Raw genomic sequence first — 7,454 nt, forward strand, 5'->3', positions numbered from 1 at the left:
ATTTGGACAGACCCGGAAATCTACAGGAAGCTGCAATCTCTCAATATCGAGTACCTAGGGCTGACTCCTCTCTGCCCCCATTGTTTCACCTCCTACACGGGTAATGTAAATCATGAGCAAGGGTAGATCAGTTATCGATATTTACGACCCTGTGTCCACTAACATTTCACATTGCTGGTCCCCTAATAAACCTCTTGTATATATCCATGGATGACCACCACTGATAGCAGAGGCTGCTGTCAGTCATTTGTCTGACCTCACGAGCTCTATAGTCTGGTCAGCAGGCAAATCAGAGAGAGAGGGGGCTGCTGTGTATTCTGCCTGTTTAGGTGAGTGATTCTCACACTTTCCTCTCTTTTCAGATCACTGCTTCCAACCATGGCCTGAGAAGCTACATTTGTAACAAATCATCTCAGACATCCCACCTCTCCCGGAAGTACCCGGAGTCTCCCGCATATTAATAGTGGCTCCCTGATGCCCACAAATTATATACAATGTCCCGGAAACTGATTTTTTTTGAGAGCAAGCGTGAGAGAATGCGAGAGAAAGAGCGAGAGAGCAAGCGCAATAGTGAGAAAGCAAGCGTGAGACAGCGACCACGAGAGAGAGAGAGAGAGAGAGCAAGAGAGTTCCAAAAAAAAATCAGAGTGGCAGAGTGTTCCAAAAAAAGAAAATATAAAATGTACAGTACGTCACCCCCCCACACTACAATAAAGTGTACCCCTGCCTAATAGGGGTCAAAATAATGACCGTGTTGCTCGCTGCACTGTTTGCAACAGTGACTTTTCTATTGCCCATGATGGTTTAAGACTTTACAAGACATGTTGAGGTGAGTTTAACAGGTGTCATTCGTTCATTAGCATAGCTAACGTCATTTAAACCAGCTGGTTAGCTACTAAGGAGCTACTCTATTGCAGACATCCCACCTCTCCCAGAAGTTCTGGGAGTCTCCCGCAAATTGATGGTGCTACCTCCGTGAAATGAGTTTTTGCAGGGAGGGATGTCTGTCATCTCCTCCCTCCCTTGTCCATTCCAGCAGTTCCTTGCGAGCTGCCCTGGTTACTGACACACAAAGCGAGACCTTTATGACATCACAGCAGCTATTTTACGATTTATCTTCCCCCTCCTCTGGTCTATAACACTGGCCCGTGATGCTATTGCAGGGTAGGTCGATCCCACCGCTATCCCCAAGTCTAAAACTTCCTGGTGGGCTGAGCTTAGGCCTCCCTTCACCATTTTCAAGAAGACTGGGTCATCCCTCCCTGGATTATCCAACCCTGAACACTCCTCATACGCTCGATATTACATTCTGCATTATCCACGGCGGTCTCATCAGCTCTCTAAACTGCTGACATTACCATTCCCCAGTTACTTTCACCTCCCCCAGTCGCTGCCTTCCCTTAAAGAAGCAATATCTCTCTTCATTGCTAATGTTCTTGGTAGTTGCCCCTGCACCCTCTGGGCCATACTGTTCCACATGTTCCTCGGGCACTTCGCTTTTACCATCACATGTAATCCCTTGAGGAGCATCTAGTGAATTTCAATCATTTCCTCGAGTTTGCGATTTTAGGTGAGTTCAATTCTGAGTAAATGTTCTGCTTGTCCCCGGGGTGAAGGACTTACGGATGGTCATCATCAAGATCAAGGGCTGGCACGAGTTGTCAGGGTTCCCGAAATGATGTTGCCTAACCTCAATAGGTGCCATCCTGATGGATATATCTGAATATAACCTCTCCATCAAATATCTCCACACTAATAAATACCCTCACAATGCAACATATAAATGATGTATAAAAATTAAGCAGTGCATATTTAAAACTGCAGAGTACATATTCTGCAATCTGAACTCATAATGTCTGTTGTATTCATTTGCATTTAGAAACTGTTGCACCAAGGTTGCAGACTTATTTTAAGACACATAAACACAGTTGTGACAGAGTGTGCTGCTGTACAGTTTCCACGAACGACAATACACGCACCCCACTGGCGGCCTGAATGTAACCTTCCTTGGCTCTGTCTCACCAAATTACACAAAAATGTCTAGTCTCTTATACGCACGCCCACCACACTGTTTTTATATCTACCAGTTCAGCTCTCCTCCATGTTCGTGTTGCGTCATGATCCCGTGGTTACTGACCTACACAGAACCAAGTGTAAGTGCTAATTTGAAAATACACACCCACTTAGATTGCTGAGATCGCTGGCCACACAATGGGCCATGAACATACCCCGGACGAGCCCCCAAATTTTGTAACTGTGAACAAAATCAGCAGAGAGAAACAGCTGGAAGATATAAAAGTCATTATTTGGGACACACAAGCTGGCAAGCTTTAGAGTCATGAGAGAGAGGGAGACAGACAGACATAGAGACTCCCTTTTGCAACATTACAGCACATTTTTATATGTAAAAGAACAAAGATAACAGGACAATTTGTATAATTATAATGCTATCATTTGAGTTACATGCAATTTTTCAAATGCCTGGATCCAACGCACAAAAATGAGTGTTAATTGTTACGGTCTCTAAGTCGTATTCATGCAATGGGATGTTGATTGCACTCATTCATATGCAGACAACTCAAGTCAATTGGATGTTTCCTGTTCCGAGCTGCATTTTAAATTGAATCTACAATCTATATTCAGATCTGAAGGTTGGTTGCTATCCAATTAATATTTGCTATATTGCATCTCCAAATATATTTAACAGTGACCACCAGTACTGTCTCTCAGTATCATACACTGCAATCACATGCCCATCAGTACTTCAGTTTTCCAGCAGGTCTGTATACCTGGGTCAAGGGCTGGATCTGAACTCAAGCTCAGTTCCATCTTCTGGATTAATCATGGTCCCTGGGTATCTCATTTTTGGAATTGTCTGCCTGGAGAAGCTCAGTCATTGTGATTATTCTGGGTTGTAAGAGGATCTAAGGATAGTACGGAAATGCAACTGAGGTAGATCATCCATGATCCTAATGGACAACAGAATAGGTGTGAAGGGATGCATGGCCTTTTCTTTCTACTACTCCTATTACTACTTTTGCTCTAGAGTCAGGGAGTCCCAAAAGACCAGGTGGATGGCAGGGAGATTCCAGTCCTATCTTGGCCAAGTGGTTAAGGCATTGGACTAGCGACCTGAAGGTCGTGAGTTTGAGCCCCAGCCGAGGCAACGTGTTGTGTCCTTGAGCAAGGCACTTAATCACGCATTGCTCTGCGACAACACTGGTGCCAAGCTGTGTGGGTCCTAATGCCCTTCCCTTGGACAACATTGGTGTCGTGGAGAGGGGAGACTTGCAGCATGGGCAACTGCTGGTCTTCCATACAACATTGCTCAGGCCTGCGCCCTGGAGAGTGAAGGCACACATCCATGATCTCACAAGATTAATGGATGCCTCAGCTTGGGTCTTCAGCCGAAGCCTCCACTGTTGTCACATTGGACTCCACGTACTCTTCTTAAGTGTGGGGTACCTACCTCTTAAGGAGTTGTGGCTGTCCTTGGTATTCCTGGGGACTGTTGGCCAATGTCCAGCAGGAATTGCCAGTCATGCAAATGGTCAGCTAGGACTAAAGTGGGACTGAGTCCAGACCAAATGGTCCCATCTTGTGGGCCATTGCTCTAAAAAGAAGTCAGTCTCTGGAATAAAATCTCACTGCTCTGAGGGAAGGAATACAATAAGACAACATTTTGTATTAAATTAATTTACTATTTTTTTTACAAGTTTTAATAGGAAGTCAATATTTATGTTGAAGATCATTCTTAACTTTTTCACTAAACTTGTGATGCACTGACTTAATTTTTTCCTGAAAATCACCACCTTAATAATGTACATCATCACCATCAAATCATGTTTGGTTCTTACACCAACTCTTGCATACCAATTATAATTCTCACTGAAAGTGAGAATGTTCTTTTTTGTGAACTATTAGTATTGATGCACTCTAAGTGGCAGCCCAATATTGTAAGTATTGTGCTATCCATGAATGATTTTGGATATCATGTGATTAATTTCTAGGAATATTGCATGAATCAACTGTAGCAGGATGGTGAGTAGATTAATAGATAAAAAAGTTACATTGTGGCTAACATAAATAATAAATGCACAAATAAAATGCATTGTGTCTGATTTAATTTCTCTCCATTGTGGCATCACATATTTAGTGGTTAACCTGATTTGTTTCCAGTTTCACAACCCCCAGATTAGTCAAATCCTGGGTAGGCTGGGCTACGCAGGAGAATTAGTGTAGAAAAGAAAAATTTCTAACATCACCAAAAAAAAATGATAAACCAGGCAACAATGCTTGGAGTATTCCTTGTTTGGTGTCCTGTTCTCTGGAGGACTAATTGGAAGGGAATAATTCACATTAACTCACAGCTGTCATAATTTTATTATGAAAATTACAAAGGTGGATGTTACTTGATCCTTTATGGCATCAGTTCTTGTATTGTTAAACTAAATAATTGTAAATTCTAAATAATTAGTGTATTACTAAATAAGAAGATCAGTCCTACGAGGATTAGATTATGAAGACACGCAATCCTCTTTTATTGTCATTTAGTAATGCATGCATTAAGAAATGATACAATATTTCCTCCGGTGTGATATCACGAAACACAGGACAGACCAAGACTGAAAAAACTGACAATACCACATAATTATAACATATAGTTATAACAGTGCAACAACACCATAATTTGATGAAGAAGTCCATGAGCACAGTAAAAAGTTCAAAGTCTCTCAAATGTCCCACATCTCACGCAGACGGGAGAAGGAAGAAATCTCTCCCTGCCATGTCCAACCACAATCTGTCTCTGAGTCATCTGAAAACTTTGAGCCTCCGAATCAGCTCTCCGACACCGAGTACTCAGCGCCATCTCTGTCCGAACGATTCGACCTCAATCTCAGTCACCAACAGCAGGCAAATCCAGGGATTTTGAGGCCTTCCCTCCGGAAGATTCCCGACCACGCAGTAACGACAGCAGCGAACGAGCGTTTCAGAAATTTCTCCAATGTTCCTCTGTGCTTTCACGTCCGTCTCCATCAAATCAGAATTGTCCACGGCCCCTATTTAACGGATACAATATCATTTTCACCGGAGGGCTGCGCACGTGCGGTGCACTGCTGTCTCTACTCTTGGAGTTCACAATAAAATTAAATTACATCTTTTTGATTATTTATTTCTCCTTTCGTTTCACATATCTATGAAAACATGCAGTTGTAGCACGTTGCATAGTATGAAGCTGCATTGCCCTCTATTAAGCCAGAGGGATTCAAAAGTACAGTAATGAAAAATGATAATAAATATTCTTTTTTAAGCATAATTCTGACCACAAATATTTTATTGTGAATATAACTTTTCAAACTAACTTTTGGATTATTTATATAGTCAATGAGGTGGTAGAATTACAGGTTTGCAGAACAATGGGACTGAATCTTTTAATATAAATCTGAACGGATAACACCTTTAACTCATGCAAAATGACTCAGATAGTTCCATAAGAGCATTTTTGGCAACATTCGACACTGTGACATGTAAATAGATAGAAACACAATAGACTCTGTTGATGCAGGAAATCTAAAGCAACACACACAAAATGCTAGATGAACTCAGCAAATCAGGCAGCATCTATGCAGGGAAATAAACAGTCAACGCTTCAGGCCAAGACCCTTCATCAGGAGTGGAAAGGTAGGGAGCAGAGGACAGGATAAAAAGGTAGGGAGAGAGGAAGGAGTACAAACTGACAGGAGATTGAGGAGAAGGGCGTAAAGTTGGTGGATGGGTGAGGGGGAGTTGAAGTTAAGAAGCTGGAAAGTGATAGGAGGAAGAGCTGACGAAGAAGGAATCCAATAGGAGAGGATAGTGGACCACAGACAAAAGGGTAGAAGAAGGGAAATGAGAGGGAGGTGATGGGCAAGTGAGGAAAAGATAGGGAGTAAAAAGAATGAGGAATAGAGAACTAGAGAAGAAAGGAGGGAGAAAAATTACTATAAGTTAGTGAAATCAATGTTCATACCATCATATTTTATCTGAGAGGCCACCCGGATGGAATATGAGGGAATTCTCCTCCATCCTGAGTTTGGCCTCATCATGGGAGTAAAGGCGGCCATGGTCAGACGTGTCACAATAGGAATGGGATGTTGAATTGAAATGAGTAACTACAGGAAAATTACCCCTTTTATGGTGGATGGAGCAAATTGCTCGACACAGCGGTCCCCCAATCCGTGTTGTGCCTCACTGATGTAGAGGAGGCCTCACAGGAACAAAAGGTGACTCTGACAGTCTCACAGATGAAGTGTTGCCTCAAATAGAAGGGCTGTTTTGGACCCTGAATTCTGGTGACGGAGGAGGTATAAAGGCAAGTGTAGCACTTGTACCACCAGAAGGGAAATCAGTGGGATGGGACAAGTGGTCAAGGGGTCACATAAAGAGCTATCCCTATGGAGACGGCGGTGTTGGAAGGAAAAATGTGCTTAGCGGCAAGGTACTGTTGGAAATGGCAGAAGTTACAGCGAGTGATGTGCTGGCCAATACCTAAACATATAATAAGTAATATGTAAATAGGTATGGTGGTCATGAAATAAAGGCTAATCAAAATTACAAAGGTAGCATGTTTAGGCAGGAATTCCAGTGCTTAGAACCTTGGCAGTGAAAGACGGATTGTTTAGTGGTGAGGTGATCACCTTCAATAGAAAAAGTGCAACTATCTCAGAGATTGTAGTGCTGAAGGATATAGAGATATTGCTTAACTGAGAGCCAGTATGGTTAGCAAACCAAGAAGGGAAGGCTGAAAAGGACTTACTGCAAGAGCAGCAGGGTTTTGGATGACTTCTGATGTATGGAGAAGAATCAAATCCAGAAATAGATACATCGAGGCTGGACACAACAGATTTCAGTATATTGACATAGGTAGCTAGCAATCCTGAAAATCCTATCAGTGAAATGTGAAACCAGGGTTCAGTCTTGTATCCTTTTACACAAATTCCTGGAAAAGGGTGGATTTGGCAGTTACAGAAAGACATCTGCGTTCGGGATTTCTGTAGTGACTTATCTCTTCCCTATATTTGATGGAAAAATTCTGCTAATTTAGTATTGAACATCATAAGAGCTGACCTATTTCGAGACGGTGGAGGAGTTGGTGTTGAGGTGGAGCCAGTTGTCATCAGCCTACCTAGAGAAATTAACGTCATACTTTCAGATGATGTTACCTTTGCCCTGTGTTCAAATGATAAAAAGGAGAACATTTGGTTTGTTTTGGGGGAGAAAGGAAGAGAAACCAATACAAATGATTCATCCCCGCTACAACTGGATGTGCACAAGTAGAACCCAAGGAGTTCTCACTCAGCTAGATGGCAATGAAGGAGAGAGGTAGAAAGTTGTAGTTAAAAGACAAAGTAAGATGGATTACTTTTATTACCTTCACATTGGAAGAAATACATTTGTGATTCTGGTATGAATTA

Source organism: Mobula birostris, chromosome 8 (assembly GCF_030028105.1).
Source record: "Mobula birostris isolate sMobBir1 chromosome 8, sMobBir1.hap1, whole genome shotgun sequence".
Lineage (NCBI taxonomy): Eukaryota > Metazoa > Chordata > Chondrichthyes > Myliobatiformes > Myliobatidae > Mobula > Mobula birostris.